Genomic DNA, 24,437 nt, shown 5'->3' on the forward strand with positions numbered 1-24,437 from the left:
TGTGGTATGTATCTGTATACCTACATGTGGTATCTAGCTGTACACCTACATGTGGTATGTATCTGTATACCTACATGTGGTATCTATCTATACCTACATGTGGTATCTATCTATACTTACATATGGTATCTATCTGTATACCTACATGTGGTATATATCTGTATACTTACATATGGTATCTATCTGTATACCTACATGTGGTATATATCTGTATACTTACATATGGTATCTAGCTTTATACCTACATGTGGTATGTATCTGTATACCTACATGTTGTATCTATTTGTATACCTACATGTGGTATTTCAACATCTTTGACCCCTGTGGCCTTGAAAGTTGGTCCAATATCAGCACCCTGGGCCTTTTGGTTATAGAAAAATCATTTAAATATTTTAACAAATTTGATACATGTGACCTTGAAGGTTGGTCTATATCATTCATATTTGTTGGTAGCCCTTCATCCTAGACTGCTACAGGCCTAATATCATCATCCTGGTCCTTTTGGTTAGTGAGAAGAAGTCATTTAAAGATTTTAACATATCTAATCCCTGTGACCTTTCAAGCAGATCAAGGTCACTCTAAATCAACTTGCTGAATAAAGATATAATTCTCCACTCTAAATGATGTTTCAGATCAAATTTGGTTGAATCTATTCAAAAATATTGACTAACTTTCCCATTTGGGGTTCTACCCGCCCCAGGTCCCTCTGGGTCAAATCAAGTTTCTGAATATAAGAAATGATTCTCCACTCTCTATTATGATACAGACTAAATTTGGTTGAAATCCATTCAAACATTAAGAACGAGTAGCAATTTCAAGCAAAATATTGATGAACTTTCCCATTTTTTCTGGGTTTAGACATCTGGAAAAACGAGTCAACTGTTAATGTCATATTCTGCTCATTATCACATTTCCCACTGACAAATGGAACATGATATTAAGCAGGTTTCAGCAATGATAAATTTTCATGGTCATTTTTGTACATATATACACATGCAGCATTAAGCAATGTGTCCAAGGGTATCGAGAAACAATCAATTAGCATACGATAGAAATATCAAATATCTTTCCAATCAACAGCATGTCTCTAGTTCATATCATAATCAAATGTGTTCCGTTCATGGTACAATCTATATGTAGTATATAAAAGCTGATTTTTTTAAATGATTCAAATATGCTAAAATTTAACTGAAAAATCTCAAATTCTGTAAATGAGTACAAACCTAATCATAGAAAATGACTAGGAAAAAAACTTCAGGGAAAAAAACCCTATGTAATTGAAAACTAATGATGCTTGATGTAAACAAGTTATCATGCTCATGGTCAGTAACAATTTAATTCCCATGGATAAATCCCATTTCATAGTCATGACACTGATGTCGAATATGTCACCATGAATGCCATTAAAGCATATGTTTTGGTGCGGGTTTCTTTTTCCCATAACTAATGAGGATGCTCCACCCTGAACCCTTCAAACCTCGAACCAGTTTTTTGTGACTACTACTTCTGCCTCCCACTCCTATACCTCCCAAACAACAAAAAGTTTTAAACTCGCTTACTGCACCTTATAAAACCAGACTGCCAAACCAAATGACCTACTTCAGCTGGCCAGTCCCGGTGGTTGTGTAACATTAGAAAATAATCTGTTTCTGCCAAGTTATTGGAGAGTAATGGCATGAGAGCAAACCACAGTGTTACGATCTGTTTCCTTATTGACAACATTTCCTTGTGGTGCGGAGATTGGCTTCCTCTTAACCCATGGATCTAACTTCAGTGTGGTTGCTTTGGTTAGGAATAGCATATTTACCTACCTGTTAGTCCATGTGTTTCTGTGGTTTGTCTGAAGATGAGGATGGGGGTGGGAAAGTGTTACTAAATATTTCACACACCCTTCACCACACTGTCTGTCTGATGTAAGCTAATCTTAGTATAAATACCTTTATGCTATTATGTTGACTCACAGAGGTAAATAGGGACAGTACAGGAAGGCACCCCTGCCAAATGCCCATTTTTTTTCATCTATAAAGGAGCTTACCTCATTTCTAAAGTAAATTTTAATATGATAGGTAAATGAGATCAGACTTTATCAACCAAAAGGCACTTTTGTTACTGAATTTAATTTTTAATATGGATGAGAATCAAGTGAAGTATAACCAGAGGCCAGATCCAGCATCTATTTTACATAAACAGCTGCAAGGGGAGTGCTCAGCTGTTCAAACACAAACTTAGTTTTTTAATTCTAGAAGATCATGGAATTATATTGTTCACAATATCAATAACATGTTGATTCAAAAGATATTTAATTATCTATATACATATATCCCACCAGCCCTCATCACTATACTTATATCACATCTGTAATAAACTCATCTCTTAAAGTCGTCAGGACAATATCTACAATCTATTGCACATTTTAATGTGTTGCAATAAGCCCATGCCTGGTAGTAAGCCAGTAATAAGCCTGAAGGTTTACTCCATGCCTGGTAGTAAGCCAGTAATAAGTCTGAAGGTTTACTCCATGCCTGGTAGTAAGCCAGTAATAAGGCTGAAGGTTTACTCCATGCCCGGTAGTAAGTCAGTAATAAGTCTGAAGGTTTACTCCATGCCTGGTAGTAAGCCAGTAATAAGTCTGAAGGTTTACTCCATGCCTGGTAGTAAGCCAGTAATAAGTCTGGAGGTTTACTCAATGCCTTGTAGTAAGCCAGTAATAAGTCTGACGGTTTACTCCATGCCTGGTAGTAAGCCAGTAATAAGTCTGAAGGTTTACTCCATGCCTGGTAGTAAGCCAGTAATAAGTCTGGAGGTTTACTCAATGCCTTGTAGTAAGCCAGTAATAAGGCTGAAGGTTTACTCCATGCCTGGTAGTAAGCCAGTAATAAGGCTGAAGGTTTACTCCATGCCTGGTAGTAAGCCAGTAATAAGCCTGAAGGTTTACTCCATGCCTGGTAGTAAGCCAGTAATAGGTCTGAAGGTTTACTCCATGCCTGGTAGTAAGCCAGTAATAAGTCTGAAGGTTTACTCCATGCCTGGTAGTAAGCCAGTAATAAGTCTGAAGGTTTACTCCATGCCTGGTAGTAAGTCAGTAATAAGCCTGAAGGTTTACTCCATGCCTGGTAGTAAGCCAGTAATAAGGCTGAAGGTTTACTCCATGCCTGGTAGTAAGCCAGTAATAGGTCTGTAGGTTTACTCCATGCCTGATAGTAAGTCAGTAATAAGTCTGAAGGTTTACTCCATGCCTGGTAGTAAGCCAGTAATAAGTCTGACGGTTTACTCCATGCCTGGTAGTAAGTCAGTAATAAGCCTGAAGGTTTACTCCATGCCTGGTAGTAAGCCAGTAATAAGCCTGAAGGTTTACTCCATGCCTGGTAGTAAGCCAGTAATAAGTCTGAAGGTTTACTCCATGCCTGGTAGTAAGCCAGTAATAAGCCTGAAGGTTTACTCCATGCCTGGTAGTAAGCCAGTAATAAGCCTGAAGGTTTACTCCATGCCTGGTAGTAAGTCAGTAATGAGTCTGAAGGTTTACTCCATGCCTGGTAGTAAGCCAGTAATAAGTCTGAAGGTTTACTCCATGCCTGGTAGTAAGCCAGTAATAAGCCTGAAGGTTTACTCCATGCCTGGTAGTAAGCCAGTAATGTCTGAAGGTTTACTCCATGCCTGGTAGTAAGCCAGTAATAAGTCTGAAGGTTTACTCCATGCCTGGTAGTAAGCCAGTAATGTCTGAAGGTTTACTCCATGCCTGGTAGTAAGCCAGTAATAAGTCTGAAGGTTTACTCCATGCCTGGTAGTAAGCCAGTAATGAAGGTTTACTCCATGCCTGGTAGTAAGCCAGTAATAAGTCTGAAGGTTTACTCCATGCCTGGTAGTAAGCCAGTAATGTCTGAAGGTTTACTCCATGCCTGGTAGTAAGCCAGTAATAAGTCTGAAGGTTTACTCCATGCCTGGTAGTAAGCCAGTAATGAAGGTTTACTCCATGCCTGGTAGTAAGCCAGTAATGTCTGAAGGTTTACTCCATGCCTGGTAGTAAGCCAGTAATAAGTCTGAAGGTTTACTCCATGCCTGGTAGTAAGCCAGTAATGTCTGAAGGTTTACTCCATGCCTGGTAGTAAGCCAGTAATGTCTGAAGGTTTACTCCATGCCTGGTAGTAAGCCAGTAATAAGTCTGAAGGTTTACTCCATGCCTGGTAGTAAGCCAGTAATAAGTCTGAAGGTTTACTCCATGCCTGGTAGTAAGCCAGTAATAAGTCTGAAGGTTTACTCCATGCCTGGTAGTAAGCCAGTAATAAGCCTGAAGGTTTACTCCATGCCTGGTAGTAAGCCAGTAATAAGCCTGAAGGTTTACTCCATGCCTGGTAGTAAGCCAGTAATAAGTCTGAAGGTTTACTCCATGCCTGGTAGTAAGCCAGTAATGTCTGAAGGTTTACTCCATGCCTGGTAGTAAGCCAGTAATAAGTCTGAAGGTTTACTCCATGCCTGGTAGTAAGCCAGTAATAAGGCTGAAGGTTTACTCCATGCCTGGTAGTAAGCCAGTAATAAGGCTGAAGGTTTACTCCATGCCTGGTAGTAAGCCAGTAATGTCTGAAGGTTTACTCCATGCCTGGTAGTAAGCCAGTAATAAGGCTGAAGGTTTACTCCATGCCTGGTAGTAAGCCAGTAATAAGGCTGAAGGTTTACTCCATGCCTGGTAGTAAGCCAGTAATAAGTCTGAAGGTTTACTCCATGCCTGGTAGTAAGCCAGTAATAAGCCTGAAGGTTTACTCCATGCCTGGTAGTAAGCCAGTAATAAGCCTGAAGGTTTACTCCATGCCTGGTAGTAAGCCAGTAATAAGTCTGAAGGTTTACTCCATGCCTGGTAGTAAGCCAGTAATGTCTGAAGGTTTACTCCATGCCTGGTAGTAAGCCAGTAATAAGTCTGAAGGTTTACTCCATGCCTGGTAGTAAGCCAGTAATAAGGCTGAAGGTTTACTCCATGCCTGGTAGTAAGCCAGTAATAAGGCTGAAGGTTTACTCCATGCCTGGTAGTAAGCCAGTAATGTCTGAAGGTTTACTCCATGCCTGGTAGTAAGCCAGTAATAAGGCTGAAGGTTTACTCCATGCCTGGTAGTAAGCCAGTAATAAGGCTGAAGGTTTACTCCATGCCTGGTAGTAAGCCAGTAATAAGGCTGAAGGTTTACTCCATGCCTGGTTGTAAGCCAGTAATAAGGCTGAAGGTTTACTCCATGCCTGGTAGTAAGCCAGTAATAAGTCTGTAGGTGTCCTTCATTCAAGCAGAAATGTCAGCAAGTAGGATTATGTTGTAGTGCAGTAAGTTACAACATTCAGGCAAATTAAAGTATCGCTTCCCATCTGTGATTATTACAGAATAATTAATGGTATTCATGTCTGTATCATGTATTTTGTCAGTAATACAACATGATATCATTACTATCGCCAATAATTCTCTTAAACACGGGCAGTAACCCTATAACCTACTATAGACTGTATTATCTGCTTATGTTAAAACTTTTCTCAGCTGACTTTGCTCGTGGAAATTAAGATTGGTCAGGGCCACCATTTCAGTTAAAGTTTTGACCAAAATAACACTTATTAGTTTTAGTAATTCAGTCAACTGAAGCGTTGGCAATGGTAAATGTATTGAAAGTCATCTTGACACAGTTAACTTCAAATTTTACAGCTACTTACTTGTATGAATATTGTTTCTAAAAGCTAGATCAATTTTTCATTGGTGATATGATGTTGAAGATAACGGACATGATGGTCATCAACTTGAAAAAATTCCATTCGATTTGAACATCAAAACAAAATATTGACTAATTTCTCCTTTTGGGGTTCCTACTCTTAAGTCCCTTGGGGTTGAATCAAATTTCTGAATTTATGAAATGATTACCCACTCTCAATGATGAATCAGACTAAAGCTTGTTGAAGAGCTTGTCAAATGACACAGGGTGCACGACGATGGACGAAACAAAGGGTAAAGATGACCTAAAAACTTACATCTTGGACAGGAATACCACATGGTGGTGAGTAGAATAACTACAGCAGGCAATCCAGTCTAGAATAACTACAGCAGGCAATCCAGTCTATATAGCCTACATACCCAAACTTCCTATTCAAGACTTACTGGTATTGTAAAACTATACCAAGCCTTCCTCTACCTAGATACCATGACCTCCTGGGTCACCCTGAGAGGCTGACCCTCTCTAGACACATTGACCTCGTTCCCAAGCCTACTTTTATATTGTACTTTGACTAAGCCTGCCTATGGACACCCTAACTTCTTCAGACTTAGACCTAGGCTAACCTTATCAAAACCTCCTGGCCTCCTGTCCAACTATAATTTTAAAGTCGATCTGAGGACACACTGACCTCCTGTCCAAGCCTCATTTTAATCTATGTCTTATCTTACCACACCTAGACACACTGACCTCCTGTCAAAGCCTCATTTCAGTCTATGCCTTATCTTACCACACCTAGACACACTGACCTCCTGCACAAACCTCATTTCAGTCTATGCCTTATCTTACCACACCTAGACACACTGACCTCCTGCACAAACCTCATTTCAGTCTATGCCTTATCTTACCACACCTAGACACACTGACCTGTCCAAACCTCATTTCAGTCTATGCCTTATCTTACCACACCTAGACACACTGACCTCCTGTCCAAACCTCATTTCAGTCTATGCCTTATCTTACCACACCTAGACACACTGACCTCCTGTCCAAACCTCATTTCAGTCTATGCCTTATCTTACCACACCTAGATGCACTGACCTCCTGCCCAAACCTCATTTCAGTCTATGCCTTATCTTACCACACCTAGACACACTGACCTCCTGTCCAAACCTCATTTCAGTCTATGCCTTATCTTACCACACCAGGACACACTGACCTCCTGCCCAAACCTCATTTCAGTCTATGCCTTATCTTACCACACCAGGACACACTGACCTCCTGCACAAACCTCATTTCAGTCTATGCCTTATCTTACCACACCTAGACACACTGACCTCCTGTCAAAGCCTCATTTCAGTCTATGCCTTATCTTACCACACCTAGACACACTGACCTCCTGCACAAACCTCATTTCAGTCTATGCCTTATCTTACCACACCTAGACACACTGACCTCCTGCTATCAACACCTAGACACACTGACCTCCTGTCCAAACCTCATTTCAGTCTATGCCTTATCTTACCACACCTAGACACACTGACCTCCTGTCCAAACCTCATTTCAGTCTATGCCTTATCTTACCACACCTAGACACACTGACCTCCTGTCCAAACCTCATTTCAGTCTATGCCTTATCTTACCACACCAGGACACACTGACCTACCCAAGCCTAATTTTAGTCTATATTTCAGCTAACCTAACCTTGCTTCTCTGACCTCCTATCTCAGCCTTTTTTGTATATGCCTTATAACTAATCTTATATCTGCCTATAGACACAATTGCCTCCTCTCCAAGCTTAAGTGAAGACAAGAGGCCCATGTGCCTTAAGGATCATCTGACTACAAAAACTTCAGCAGGGAGAAGGGATATTTTTTTCTACTTGAAATGAAATCTTACTAAGAAGCTGTTTTCCATGATGCAGATGATAGTTTTGGTGAGGATATGTTTTGACAGTAAAGTTGGAGCTCAATCCATTTGGTGAAACTTGAAAAGTTTGAATAAGGTGTCATGTTACAAAATGGCCTCCCTGGCTGCCGTATCAAAATTTTGACAAGGTCGAAAAATAACGACACTTGATTGGCTACCTCTCCTTAACATTCCCACCAATTTTTAGCTCAATGGCACCAGTGGACCTAGAGAAGTTTAAAATATGTTTTTCAAGATGTTGGCCATCTTGGATTTCAAACATACCTGAAAAATAAAAACACTTGGTAAGGACCATCTCGGGATCATTTCATGCAAGTTTAAGTTCAACCCCACTGGTGGAACTTGAGAAGATATTTGAAATGACAAAAGTTTACGCACAGCAGACTGTGCACGGTGCATGTCGCACGATGACAGACGAAGCTCAATGGCTATATGTCATAATGACCCTTCAGGTCAGATGATCTTACTAGATCTACTAGTTAACCCTACCAAGAGCCCTTGACCTCCTGTCCAATCCTAATTTCAGGCTAGATCTTAAGGTAACACTATCTCAACACACTGGCTTGTCATCCAAGCCATATATATATATATATATATGATTTTAGACCTTACAGAAGTTGATCCTGCCTATAGACATCCTGACGTCCTGCCCCAGTCCTTTCAACCCTCAGTTTGAATTCTGTAGCAGTTCACAAGAACTATCTACCACACACAAGCTACAGAGACCCTCCTAAACAAATTACAAAGATAAAAGGCACAATCTAAAAGTACAGTATCAAAGGTTTGAATTAAAATTCCTTTAAAAGACTTGATGATGGCTTAAGGATTTTCACCTAAATCTCAATAAAAATCTATGATAAATCACACTGCAAAAACAAACCAGGTAAAAATGAGTATCACTCATACGACCTGGGAAAAATACAGACCCTAGCCTATTAAATAGCACTTTCTACTCTAATGTAGGTAAATGAAAAATTCTTTGTTTGTTGTAGGTTAGACAAAACCTTGCTTTCATTTTCATTTACTTTGGCTTTATAGCTAACCCTTGTAAGATATAAGGGACAGGCCTAGACGACACACAAACCTTGGTCTGATCCAAGTGTTGAGAATTTAATAAATACATCTTATTAAATACTCCAATGGATCTTAATGTTTGTTTTTATCCAAGATCTTTGTCAACAGAAGATTCTTCTCCTTTGAAGACAGATTCAAGGTAAATCTCCCTGTAATGGAGGGAAAACATATATATGTGGAAGTTGTCCCTCACTGTCATCCTATAAACCAAACGTTACGGTAAACGACAACAAGTTCAACAAAAACAAAACACACTACGGTAAACGTCAACAAGTTTTACTGTAATAAAAAATGCTACAGTAAATGACAACACATTTTACAATATCAAAAATAATCTAATGACTGATTGATTTTCCCCATTTCAACTTCCTTCTATACTTTTACAAAAAATTCCAGAATGTTGAATTTGCTGCTTGCAATTTTGTACAAGAACAACAAAGAAAATACTGACAAGTCCAATGATATCAAAATGTAAAATCCGACATTTTTGTATTGCTCAATTTTCATGATTTTTCAAAACAATACCATTTTGTGGTACTGTATATTCCAGATTATAAGCCACAGTCTTTCTTCTCAGCAGTTTTTACGTTCAGCATATATATCAGAGCGGCTTATATGTGAATGAAAAAAAATTGCAGGATGAAAAAAAAACAATTAATTAAGCATATTGTCTGCACATCGGTTCCAGACGGCTATGTCTTTCAGAAGGGCCACTTTGTTGAGGCGTATCAAATGCACTATTGACCTCGTGACTGGGTGACCTCACACTCTAATAACTTTGGTTGCTGTAACATGTCACCCTTCCGAAAAGAATAAAAAATAGTTATTTAAACCCAGGATACCAGTACACCAGTACATCATAAATATCTTATATGTAGATCAAATAGAAAAAATGTTAGAATCCAGTCCTGCGGCTTATACTTGAGTTTGAAAATATCGTAATTTCTTTGACTGATACAGCTCAATGAATTTGCTTGTACAAATTAACGTTCCCTGGATATAAATGATTTGTGGATAATTTACTCCCCCACAAAAATTAATGATTTCATAGTATCTCCTTTTATCACAATTACTTTTTTTTTAATCTGTGATGGCTCACACATTGTAAGATCTTTTGTTTTTTTTTAAGTCAGTTAAAATTTCATGGTTTACCAATGAAACCCTGATAAAAACACTAGCTGCAATGTACCACTCCGCTAGAGAGAACTTCACTTCAGCTAAATCGTTAGAGCTTCAGACTAGTAAGGCAAGGGTCCCATGGTTCAAATCCTAGCGGAGGCATTTAAATAAATAATGACCTCTGTTACACAAAAAAAAATTTGTTGGTCCTTGATATTTTTGAAAATTTTTTCCCAAGAACAACATGCCCCACCTCCCTCCTTCCCCCTTCCCTCCTTTCCTCTACCCCCTCCTCCACCTCCATGTATGTAGGAAAAACAAAGATGTCATCCAGAATCTGTATGTACATCATTTTATTAATTTAAAATTCTTTCATAATTACATCTTCTGATTTAGAACTGTCACTTCAAATAGGAAAATGTGAACCAACCTAATGTCATAATAGACAGGTGTCATTTCTTTCATAGGAAATTTAAATGACAAAACAATAAAGCACAACATTATGTTGCTTTGTACAGAATTTCAGACTATGCAGATTCAGATTTGACAAGATTCCTTTTACAAAGATAACAAATTCCAGCACTTAATTCAGGAATCTTGATATTCAAAGGGTTCAATTTTTCATACACATTCACCGTATATACTACAAAATTACTTTCACTACTTTGGAATGCGCACTATATACATCAAAACCATGTTCTGAAGTTCCAAAAAGCCTTCATATTGGCTTGTCCCTCTTTTTACAAAAGCTAGATTAAAAGAGCGACTTTTAAGGGTGAAAATGTCAACTGATCTATGGCTTTGTTACATATCACCTTTACAATGAAAATGTAGTAAAGTTGCCCGACTATTTGTGAATGTGACAGGTCACAAGCTATATATTCAAACACTCCTGTAACATTTCAATGAGGATCCAGTGTCAGTTCATGTATCAAAAAGCTGGACTTTTTGATTTTGTTGCAGAGTGCCGTTATTGCCAAATTCAACCCTTGATAAATTATTGTCACTGCTTAGCACTTGTGTACACTGAAATTCTTGGGATTTTATTTAATGTTGAGTCAGTGTATACTAGGTATAATAGAAAACTCTAAGGAGTTATATAAGAGATGGACAACGACTCCTCGAAACCATGAATACATTTTCTATAGTGATGTATTGATCTTAACCGTCTCCTGGATTATTGTGCATACACTAAAAGATTTTCAAAGCATTTCAAATTACCAATTGCAGATTATTTATATCTGTAAGACTCTTGAACCGTATCTACATTAGTCAATAGGACTTATAAAGTAAAAGTGAACTTCATGATATAATTCCGACCTAAAACTAACTACAGTAAATAGTCACACCCCCTACTGGGTTGAGAGATACTTAGAAAATGTTCCTTCCCATACTCGTTATCATTTGCAAGTTCCTGCTCATTATCTGACCATTGTTGTCTCCCCTAGTGTGTCCTCTTTTGAAGGAGGTGTGAAGGGTGAGATAGGACTTGAGTGTAGCTGATAGATTGAGATACTGATACTTACATCACCATCATCCAAATTAACCTCTTAAGAAGTTACATCTTTTTTTTTATTTATTTTCGTTATAATCAGATGTTAAAATACAGGAGTAACAATTAAAAAAAAATTATAAAAATGAAATAGGAAAGATTTTGAAAACATTGTTCTACTATTTCCTGTGTCATTTTGATAGTTTCCTATAAAACTATCATTGAGGGTTGACACAGTAACAGAACAAATTTGCTCTGTACAACATCAATCATATTTGGACAATCATTCATTAACATATAGTGGAAATAACTAGGATTCCCAACGGTGACAATCTGTCTGTATAATCTAGGCCTATCTTTACTAATATACCCAGCATACTACCTATGTGGGAAGGTCCAATGTCAAACATGGATGCTTGTGTTTATTTTGTGGTGGACCAGCGTCAAGAGTTTATAAACATCAAAAGATGGCAAACTTCCTCGACCCTTACATAAAATTCTACACTTATTGACAAGCAATTGATAAGAGAATTGCTTTTAAAAGGTGTGTCCAACCAGAGTATACAGCATTAACACATTTAGTGAGAGACCGGGTCTATCTTCCAACATATACTATGTGTATCACACGATATAAACAAATGGAGAAATCGGCTAGTCCTGTGATCAATACGATTATATACGCAGGTCCTGATAATGTACATTGAAACAAAGCGGACAGGTCCAGACATGTTATATTCTAACAGTTTTTAGTCGTTGTAACACCTGATAAGGGGGATGGACGTACATCCATTCACTAAATTTTGACATCTAGAGAGACATTTAAACTTCCCTCACGGATGTAGTGGAACAATGAAATCTACATCAAGTTACAGAAAAAGGACAGAGAAAGGAAAAAAATCGTCATTCATTAGACCATGTGATAAAGTTCGAAACACTCTCTAACTGTGCCTTAACACTGACTGAATGCATCATAGAAAAAGATGTACAACCACAAAGCTACAACCATCTTCGATACCCACAGGTAGGTGACATGACATCAATATATAAATAGAAAGCACGTAAATATTTTACCTGTAATTTCTCAATCACTGACTTTTAGGAAGTTTGAATATATATCAGGTACATATATCAGGTACATATATCATGTATATAGGTGTATATCAATGACCCAGGTAGTTGGCCGTACGCATAACATTATCAGAACAATGAAAGCTGAACTTATATACTGTCTACATAGGTACAACCTAGCTGATCTGCTTGTAATCTGGTCGCCTCCTCACTACACCTGGGATTTAAATCAAATTCGGCTCCTATATATCAGCTGATTCCCTGTAGGTAAAAGATTAGCAAGAGTGAACTATCTGCCTTTTACACAATAAAAGATTTTCTTTATATCAAACATATAAAATTCTATATTTTATAGAAAAAAAAAACAAGACCCATTTCACAAATTCTCCTTATTGAAAACTCATACCCAAATGTTATATTGCATTTGATAATAAGATCTTTTTTATTCATTTTTTTTCCTTTTAGAAAAAGTTTGATACACCATGCATGTTATAAAAAGTAAACAACACACAATTAAACAACAATAAAATCAACTACAGTACACCTCTACATTTTCCGTTCTTTAGTTCATCAATAAATTCACATTTCAAATACCTGACTAAATCTATTAAATGCCCATTATTTCTCACAATCATATTTAGGTATATCATAACGTACATGTTTTATTGCACATGAAAATAATACATCAGATGGATGCGGATATGATTAACACTTGCTCTGCTTCATCCGGGATCTCTCCCCTCATAAAATTGTGATTGCATGAAAAAGACTGACCCAGGAATACTTTCATAGGCAAGGTACACAGTCCATATCAAGGGTTTGGCATACTGCAAACTACTTCATAACCATCGAAATATCATGATTTACAATGTTACTTTTATTCGCAATAGTTTCTTAAATTGGAATTGTTCATATACTCTGGCTGACGCACAAGCATTTACGTGTACCCTGGCAAAAACACATTACACAGCTGCGTGTAGCTTGGGCAAGTTGTCCAATCAGAACACTGCATTTTTCCAAATTGCTTATCACAGTAAATATGAAACCAGAGGGATCTTGGCGCCCACCATTTGAGGATCTGTTTTCAGTTCTTGAAGATTTGTTTATTTTTTTTTTGTTACAGGTGTTGTAAATGTTCATGAACTGGTCTTCATTGAACGTACTCAATGATGGCACAAGATATTTTTATTAAGCACCTATTATCAAATATCATTTGAAAAAGATCCCAAAGTATTATTAGATATCAGTCAGTTACAGGTGGATAATGGACATGGTCTTGAATCAATATGATGGAATATCGAAGAAATATGCTTGTGCTGTATCACTGTCGACATCCAAGAAGGCTGCCTGTGGGCCACCTTGATTTCAAATCAGTCCAAAAAAGGTACAATGCACAACTAGGGACTAAGTTAAACCAATACCTATGAAATATCAAAAGGATCTATCCAATACTTCCTCAGAAATAGCGGTAACAAGATTTTACTCTAAAAATCCAAGATGGCTGCCTGGCAGCCATCATGATTTCGAATCAGTCCAAAAAAGGTACACTGCACAACTAGGGACCAATGGGAAGCTCCCTATGAAATCTGACAAAGATCCATCCAGTACTTTCTCAGAAATAGCGGTACCAATTTTTTCTTTTTAAAATAAAAAAAGTCCAACAAGCGGCCATCTTGAATTCGGATCAGTCCATAAAGTACAATGCACAACTAGGGACCAAGGGGAAACTGCATATGAAATTTGAGAAAGATCCATCCAGTACTTTCCCAGAAATAGCGGTAACAAACTTTTACTTTCAAACTCCAAGATGGCTGCCTGTCGGCCATCTTGAATTCGAATCTGTCCAAAAAAGGTACAATGCACAACTAGGGACCGAGGGGAAACTGCATATGAAATTTGAGAAAGATCCATCCAGTACTTTCCCAGAAATAGCGGTAACAAACTTTTACTTTCAAACTCCAAGATGGCTGCCTGTTGGCCATCTTGAATTCGAATCTGTCCAAAAAAGGTACAATGCACAACTAGGGACCAAGGGGAAACTGCATATGAAATTTGAGAAAGATCCATCCAGAACTTTTCCAGGAATAGCGGTAACAAACTTTTACTTTCAAACTCCAAGATGGCCGCCTGTCAGCCATCTTGAATTCGAATCAGTCCAAAAAAGGTACAATGCACAACTAGGGACCGTGGGGAAACAGCATATGAAATTTGAGAAAGATCCATCTTGTACTTTTCCATAAATAGCGGTAACAAGAATTGTTTACGGATGGACGGATGACGGACGGCCAGCTCGACGGACGGACCACGGACCACGGACACAGGGTGATTTGAATAGCCCACCATCTGATGATGGTGGGCTAAAAACACAAATGTGCAGGTTCTTTGTTCATACATGGCAATCAGACCAAATTTTTAAAAAATTTAATCATGGAATTGTGTATTTCCTAAACATGGAAAGAAATACATATATCAAAAGGGGAGATAACCCCATAACATTCTTTAAAGTATAATTAACACTTAATAGCTCTGATCTCTCTAAGTAGGTAGTTCCTTTAGGCAAATAAATTATCCGTCAAAGTGTCAAAGTCAAGTGGTGGTATTGGAAAAGTATTTAAATCTACAACTTATTGTCAACATTCCAAAATTGTTACAGACTTATAAAATATTAAATATGTAAAAAATGTGAATACAATGACGAAAAAATTTTGATCTGGAGGTGTTCAAATTATCAATAATTGTGATTAAACAGTCATAAATATTACTTATGGATATAAGACTTAAGCTCCTAATCATGCAATTCTCTGTCAATATGTTCACAGTCAATTACTTTAATCCTGATCGGTTTTAATTTATGAATAAATTATTAAATGTTGAGTTTATATTTTGAATTCCAACTGCCCTCCAGCAAATTACAATAGGAATCAAGATTTTTTTTTATTTAAATATTTCAAATTGAAAGACTTCCAATTTCTAACAACCAGTTTTAAATACGCCAGGGTTTGCATACAATACCTCAGCTATGCGAGGCATTTCAAATAACCAGAAATATATGGATCATTACCTTGTTAACATTACACAGCGAAAGCCAAAAACGAATATAACGGACTTAACAAACATGCTAACTTAGCATTTACATTCAATAGAAATGTACGTCTGTTTGCTTTTTCTATTATCTAGATTTGGAAATACACAAGAATGTTTGGGTATTTACTGAATTGAACTACAAATCATGATGTTTCAGCATTGTTGATATATAACATGAAGATCTTTGTACACAAACACTTGTGTGGCCTTGATGTAATAGGTTTAAAAGAACTACCTGTACACTAAAACATTGATATAATTTGTATTTCATATCTATCCAATATACAACGACCTACCAAAATATATAACAGTCTGTTTTTTTATTGACAGCTCTTTCTAAATAAAGGATATGTCTGTCTATCTTTATAATTTTCTATTACAAGCAAAGTCTTCACACTGTCAAAGTGATATGGAAGAAACCCATGCATAATGTTGAGGTAAAACTGTCAATGTTCCCTGTATGAAATCAAGTTATAACAACAAAGTTTCCATCAATAAAACTTTGGTATAATGTTCCCTGTATGAAATTAAGTCCAAAATGACGTAAATGAAACCAGGGTCCCACCTTAGCTGACAGTCAGTAAAGTGTTGGCCTAAGTCACTACAGGAAAACAGAAATAATCGAGTCCACGCTGTCGTGGTTGTACATGTCTCCTAGGTTTGGGGCGAGACACCTAACCAACTGTTCTTGACAGCATGCAATGGACTAATCATATATGCTGTTCAGTTAGGTTATGAGCCACCAGCTATTACAAGGAGGACAGACCCTGTCCACTGACAAAGATATACCTCCATACCATGTCAGAGACCTATGTATGAAATCTTACGATACTGCAAATGTTTCACTTCATGATGTTTTTGTATATTGTCATAAATCCCCGAGTGAAATCAAGTTATAATAACACAGTTTCCCTGCCTGAGAATCTTGATAAATTTGCATGGACTTAACAATCTAGATTTTACAGCAACTTGTGCCTGCATTAACTGTAAGGTTCTCCTTAAAAAAACATTGCTAATATTTCTTGAAATTTTCTTGGTTTAAAATCAACAAACCTTTGATAGTTTGGAAATAAAAAAAAATACTGATGAATATATCAGTGTTGTAAAGGATTTTCCAAAAATATGCAATATTCTCTTAACACCTATTTCAATAAAATGAAGATTCCTGGGGCCAGTTTTTCACAATCATTAATCCAATGTGTGTTATTCAGAAAATCTTCAGACCTGGGTAGTTGAGCATGCTTGTATTGAAGAAAATGTTCCCACTGACTTTAAAACCATAAATTTCATCTCTGTCGAAATTCTAATTTAATCCCATCATTTATCAAACCTTAAATCTCTCACTTTTCACACTGATGAGATTTTCGATCTTATACCTAGCTTACATTGTAATCCCTACCAGATTAAACAGTTACATAGCATGTCTACTATCAATTTGTTTTTGTGCAGTTTTCCTTGGCTGTCCACAATTTTCCTAACTAATCTGTCGAAAATCCGATCACAATAGCACTTGACTAGGTAATCACCATTTACACAAACCTTCTATTGTACTATAGCACTTTCCAACACTTAACAATCCTCAAAGATAATTACAACTTAAGAATTTAAATGGTTTTGTTTAAACTGTGTGAAAGAAACCCAACTTATTGAAAGTCAAGTTGAGCTTTGAAGGATACTGCAGTGTGGGAAACAGCTTTCTTAGATATGTATACCAATATACGGCCAATCACCCAAAAGATCCTAACATCACTGGTATCATTTAATGAATTTCTTAGTAAAAAAATTCAATTCAAGTCCACAGAATGCTAAAATATTTTAATACAATATTTTTAGGTAATATAAATGGAGACAACGGAAAGTTGATTGCAGCCTTAATTGTTTATTTATGAAAATCAACATTATGAAGTTAATGAAATAGATTTCTAGATTGTCGCCTCTTAAAATTTTCATTTTTATTTCTTCTTTATAAATATAATATTCAAGGGACAATCTTTTGTCTATGATGAAAAAAAGGGAGATTTTCATTGTCCAATTTTTAAGAGTCACTGAAGCATATCGTTTAATGTATCTCTGCTGCTACATGCACCGTTAACAACCGATACCAACAGGTACGTAATTAACATTTAAGTATGTAGTAAATCGGCAGAGATAGCATCAGTTTTAGTCTAATGATATTACAAAGTATAAACTCTAATTGTTATGTATGGAAATCTATCAAATTTATTCATAAAATTTTAACAGAATTGCTCGACTACCTGAAACCTGTCAGAACAAGGCAAGGTGTATCTCTTTTTCGTCTTTTGTTTCCAAAATGCACCATCTGTTTTATTTTGTTTGAAATTCGGTAAACTCTGTCATGTAATGGATATGTCACAGTGCAGTGAATCTACCTAGTTATAAAGTTATAGAAAACATGTCACAGCTGGTCAAGTCAACATTTCTGATAACACAACTTTTTTCTTTCATGAACTTACAATGTGTCTTCTATATTTAAATTGGTTACACAGATTTTTTTTTTTCAACACTATATCACCTCATTTTTATTCAAAAACACTACTTTTTATCCATTCTTTTCCAATATCGATGCCTGCAGTTATAACTAAATACCAGCTTTTCTCTCACTCCAGATATTAATACTGGAACTTACTTCTGCATTATCTACTCTATTACTTGGTATTTATCATAAGTTGCATTAAAGCAAAGAATGTCACATTCAAGTTATCCGTAATGCAAATTTCCATTTTTTTTTCATAACAACTAAAATCAAAAGATGAAATATCAATTACATTTTCAAAATTGCAAGAATTTCTTGATTACACCCTAGAGCCAGCATACATTATTTTGATATTCTTACAAACTTCTCTCTCTGTGAGATTTAAATATCTCATCCCCGTTCAGGATATATATAAAATGCTGATGCTTTTTGTGGCTAATGTCTGTAACTGTGGTGCTAAATTAGTAACATAATGTAATATAAAACCTGTTATCCTACAAGCAACAGACCACAAACCACTACCATGCTGTATGGAGCATTTTCGAGACATGCAACCTTGCCATCAAATGCACTTTCCATTTCAAAGCTTGAGATTTTCCCAGCAAGTTCAAACCAATAGAACATAGTCTATCAATGAACCTAAAAGGGTCTCCTGAATCCCTCCAGTTACAGCCCCGAAGTGCAAAAGTTATGGCCCTTTTGTCTCCTCTGATGACCCGACTAGAGTAAGCAGAGAAGTGTTACTCACTATGACATCAAACTGTTTAGGCCACCCTGAAGATTTAAATCTATAAGGAAGTAGGGTTTTATTATGAAATTGGGTATCATCTGGTTTGAACAAGTTTTAGTACTGTTTTTTTTACAAATTACGACTGTAAATAGAGAAATCAAACTAACATTGAATCTCAGAGACAATTGGGAAAAGGGAGTCCCCTAACATTCAAACAAGCATGGTCATATACCAGATGATTAAGGATCCTGTTACTTGTCCAATATTAAACAAGAAATGAATCCCCTTGGAAAGTATAGCAGTTGTAGATTTTTTTTTCTCTTCAAATGAAAAATGGAGGCAAAAGGACATCTACAAAATTAACTTTCTTTTTGTGATACCAAAATAATGCTTTCTATAAAATTGTAGTTTTCATGAAATTTTAACTATAAATTAGATCCGACTGATTTCACCTGTTGCAGCATGTCTTTTAGTACTACATAAACATTTTTTATCATAACAAAGCATATTTAAAGTGACCTTGTCTTTTTTATTATCTATCTCTGTTACAACATTCCTTCTATTTGAGTGACACTCATCATGCCAATTGTTTTTTAATTGGTCAAACTTATGTATATCAGAGACAGTTGGTTGTACAGCTCAACACAATGTTCAACAAAATATTATTTTGAGTTGAAAATTGTGATGATCAAAGAGATTATAAGGTAAAGGCTAGCCGGTTATGTAGCACAAAAACATTAGTTACACAAGATTTCAATTATTTCTATATAGACAAAAATTCAAAAACAGTTATGAGTATGCTATCATACACATTAAAAAGTTTAAATTGCTCTTTCAACAAGTAGACATTATGTCTGAAAATTTAGAATTACTTGTAACAGAAATCAAATGCCACAGACTTGGCCACACAGTTTTACTTCATGTCTTCTTGAAAGGTTGTTGTTATTTGTTAACGAAGATGGTCATCTGACAGGGCATAATCGTAGATCTTATTCCATGTAAAAGTCTCTTCCTTTCCCCTTACAGTTGTCTTTCCTACCTGAATTATAATACATTCCCCTATCTCCGCACCCCCATTCCCCCCATCCCTAATATCTCATTAATTCTACACACACCAGTCCCAATATTACCCATTTTTTTAAGACTACACACCAAAGATTCTATTGTATTGTTTCGGACTACCCCCTTGTTCAAAATGACTTGTTATCCCCAGGCAGAGCACTATCTCCATGTGCAGGACTAGTCATCCCCAGTCACAAATATCATCTCCTTGTTTATGACTCATAGTCACCCCCAGTCTCCATATCACCCCACTGTTTTTGACTAGTCACCCCCAGTCTCCATATCACCCCACTGTTTTTGACTAGCCACCCCCAGTCTCCATATCACACCACTGTTTTTGACTAGCCATCCCCAGTCCCCATATCACCCCACTGTTTTTGACTAGTCTACCCCAGCCTCTATATCGTCCAACTGTTTTTGACTAGTCTCCCCCAGTCCCCATATCACCCCACTGTTTTTGACTAATCACCCCCAGTCCCCATATCACCCCACTGTTTTTGACTAGTCTACCCCAGCCTCTATATCGTCCAACTGTTTTTGACTAGTCTCCCCCAGTCCCCATATCGCCCCACTGTTTTTGACTAATCACCCCCAGTCTCCATATCACCCCATTGTTTTTGACTAGCCACCCCCAGTCTCCATATCACCACACTGTTTTTTACTAATCACCCCCAGCCCCCATATCACCCCACTGTTTTTGACTAATCACCCCCAGCCCCCACATCACCCCACTGTTCTTTACTAATCACCCCCAGCCCCCATATCACCCCACTGTTTTTGACTAATCACCCCCAGCCCCCATATCACCCCCACTGTTTTTGACTAATCACCCCCAGCCCCCACATCACCCCACTGTTTTTGACTAGTAAGGTGATATATGTCTGTTTTCTACTCCACCAGACAGAAATATCCACACTTCTGGTGAGGGTAAGGTGGTATATGTCTGTTTTCTACCCCACAAGACAGAAATATCTACACTTCTGGTGAGGGGAAGGGGATATATGTCTGTTTTCTACCCAACCAGAGAGAAATATTCACACTTCTGGTGAGGGTAAGGTGATATATGTCTGTTTTCTACCCCAAAAGACAGAAATATCTACACTTCTGGTGAGGGTAAGGTGATATATGTCTGTTTTCTACCCCAACAGACAGAAATATCTACACTTCTGGTGAGGGTAAGGTGATATATGTCTGTTTTCTACCCCAACAGACAGAAATATCTACACTTCTGGTGAGTGTAAGACATCTCTATATTACCTCAGTAAGACTGCCTGCATGTACAGGAAGTGACATTTTGGGCTTATTACAGGACAATGATATACAATATGTTGCTTGTTGGGCTTAATACAGGCAATGATAGGTAATGTGTAGATAGGTGGGCTTATTACAGGACAATGATATTTAATGTGCAGATAGGTGGGCTTATTACAGGACAATGATATACAATATGTTGCTTGTTGGGCTTAATACAGGCAATGATAGGTAATGTGTAGATAGGTGGGCTTATTACAGGACAATGATATTTAATGTGTAGATAGGTGGGCTTATTACAGACAATGATAAGTAATGTGTAGAAAGGTGGGCTTATTATAGGACAATGATATTTAATGTGCAGATAGGTTGGCTTATTACAGGAAAATGATACACAATGCTTAGATAAATGGGATTTCATCATGGTGAGATTAAAAGTACCTTTGAACAAACCCGAAGTATTTCACATCAGTTGAATAATAATCATTATTTCACTTACAAAATCTTAAAATTTCATTTAAGAATAATTTTCAAAAAATATTTTGAAACAAGATCCTGGCTGACAAGATTAAAAGAATGAATGAACAGAATATAGGACAGGTATTTAATTTATTACATTTCCATGTGAAATCCATTATAGTGTTACGGACTTGTCAAAGCTTATAATACATCTGTTGTCGGCTGGAATATTGCCAATGGTTCAGCCCTACCCTTAGTTTCCATGAACACATGTACATATGCATATAAGTACTTGAATACCAGCCCCACACAGGTAAACATACCAAGTTTGTTGAGCAGAATTAAACTTCCTTTTCTGTCTGAAATCTTGTCGTCTAATATTATATTCTTCTATTAGCTCTATCCCCTGTTACTGTAGGTAAGCTTTTTTCTTTTTTTTTTTTAACAATTCTAAATTTTACTCCATAAACACTTAGGCAGTGTATATATAATATATATATATACATATATATATATATAAAGGTTGTTCCATCAACTCTGTAGTATTATCTAGTATTTCGTCCCAATTCAACATTAACTGAACAAAAAGCAGCCAAGGGTCATAACTCTGTTTAAATTTGAACATCAAACCCATTTTATGAGGTGTTGTCTATTATAAAATACTCTGAGTTGTCAGAGTAAAATTGATCCAAAACACTAAATCCAAGGGCCATCACTCTGTTTAAAGTGGAGCATGACAACCAAATTCCTTATACACCATTTCACTATCCCAATAGATACTGGTCATCATACTTTTCATGATGACCCACACCCAGACAACATTCACATTATACCAGAGGGGCAATAACAAGCTGTAACAAATCACCAAAAATTGAGACTTTACAAATATCAAATATTAATTTTTAGATACAATAAGTCAACATGTATCTCAATTATCACTTTAAAACCGGATACAATTTACCATTCTCATGTATACATGCATTGTTTTGTCTACAATCCTCTTCAATTGAAACTGACAGTCATGTATATACATATATATATATATATATATATATATATGCATACACAGGACTGTCCTGAGAAGGAAGGACATTATGCAAACCTTTAGAATTCTCAGTATAATTAGTTTGTCAGTACCTTGTGAAATATGTGTACATAATTATTATATAACATACACAAGTTGTTTTTCAAAATTTTCAGGTAGACACATGCAGGTGTAGCGTATATCAGTAGTTTGTAAAGACTCTTGTCACCAAAACCACAAGCTAGATTTAGATGTGGGCGTCATTGTAATTCAAGGTTACCTACACCAGATCAGCAATATCAGCATGTTGTTTTCACTGTGGTATAAATCTATATACTTAAAAGTGAGTGGTCCAATTTTTAACAGTGATCCGCACCCTAGTTTGATTAGCCACCCAAGGAAAGCAATAGGTCACCCATATGTAGTTAGACACCCACAGACAGCAATAGGTCACCCATATGTAGTTAGACACCCACAGAAAGCAATAGGTCACCCATATGTACCTAGCTACTCACAGAAAGCAACAGGTCACCCATATGTAGTTAGCCACCCACAGAAAGCAATAGGTCACCCATATGTAGTTAGCCACCCACAGAAAGTATTAGGTCACCCATATGTAGTTAGCCACCCACAGAAAGCAATAGGTCACCCATTTGTAGTTAGCCACCCACAGAAAGCAATAGGTCACCCATATGTAGTTAGCCACCCACAGAAAGCAATAGGTCACCCATTTGTAGTTAGCCACCCACAGAAAGCAATAGGTCACCCATATGTAGTTAGCCACCCACAGAAAGCAATAGGTCACCCATATGTAGTTAGCCACCCACAGAAAGTATTAGGTCACCCATATGTAGTTAGCCACCCACAGAAAGTATTAGGTCACCCATATGTAGGTAGCCACCAACAGAAAGCAATAGGTCACCCATATGTAGTTAGCCACCCACAGAAAGCAATAGGTCACCCATTTGTAGTTAGCCACCCACAGAAAGCAATAGGTCACCCATATGTAGTTAGCCACCAACAGAAAGCAATAGGTCACCCATATGTAGTTAGCCACCCACAGAAAGCAATAGGTCACCCATATGTAGTTAGCCACCCACAGAAAGCAAAAGGTCACCCATATGTAGTTAGCCACCCACAGAAAGCAATAGGTCACCCATATGTAGTTAGCCACCAACAGAAAGCAATAGGTCACCCATATGTAGTTAGCCACCCACAGAAAGCAAAAGGTCACCCATATGTAGTTAGCCACCCACAGAAAGCAATAGGTCACCCATATGTAGTTAGCCACCAACAGAAAGCAATAGGTCACCCATATGTAGTTAGCCACCCACAGAAAGCAAAAGGTCACCCATATGTAGTTAGCCACCAACAGAAAGCAATAGGTCACCCATATGTAGTTAAAGGCTAACATGTTATTTTGAAGAGATCAAGAAATTTGTATTTAGATTTATATATTTAATTACATGTAGAGAATCACATTTCAGGTGAGAATTTGCTAGAGATAAAAAAAAATCAATGATGCAATCAAAGGAAAAATAGAAGATTCTGTTTATCACATAGTTAAGACTTAGTGTAAACATTCATGGAAACAATTAGTCACATGGAAAGTTTACAGATTAACACTGCATAATTAGGCACAATTAAATCTATGATACTGATATATGTTGGCTTTACCTGGCTGAGGGCTAAATATATTGGAGGCAGAATCTGTTGTTGATCAGGATCCAAAATAATCTTTTTCTGTCATTTCAAGACATTTTATGAGTATGTTTTTTTCCTTCATATTTTTTTCTTTTAAAAAACCACTGTTACATGCTTAGGTGATTTTGAATTTGATAAATATCTCAGGTGATATTGTTTGACCTTGAAAAATGCTTGCATTATCCTCCTTCAATTCTAAGGAGTTTTTTATTTTCATGACACAATTCTTTGTCTTTCAATCTTCCTGATTTCCATCGTTCACACACTCCATGAAG

At 36.9% G+C, this 24,437-nt stretch overlaps 1 protein-coding gene across 1 annotated transcript in view; it reads right to left on the bottom strand.

Annotated features, from left to right (window-relative positions):
* The window catches only part of LOC132545121 (calcium uptake protein 3, mitochondrial-like), a 142,900-nt gene that overhangs the window by 110,866 nt on the left and 7,597 nt on the right, over positions 1-24,437 (bottom strand). The gene's annotated exons all lie outside the window — the stretch shown is intronic.

This window comes from Ylistrum balloti, unplaced genomic scaffold (genome assembly GCF_031769215.1).
Source record: "Ylistrum balloti isolate Yb309-2 unplaced genomic scaffold, AGI_CSIRO_Ybal_v1 Utg369830, whole genome shotgun sequence".
Taxonomy (NCBI): Eukaryota; Metazoa; Mollusca; class Bivalvia; order Pectinida; family Pectinidae; genus Ylistrum; species Ylistrum balloti.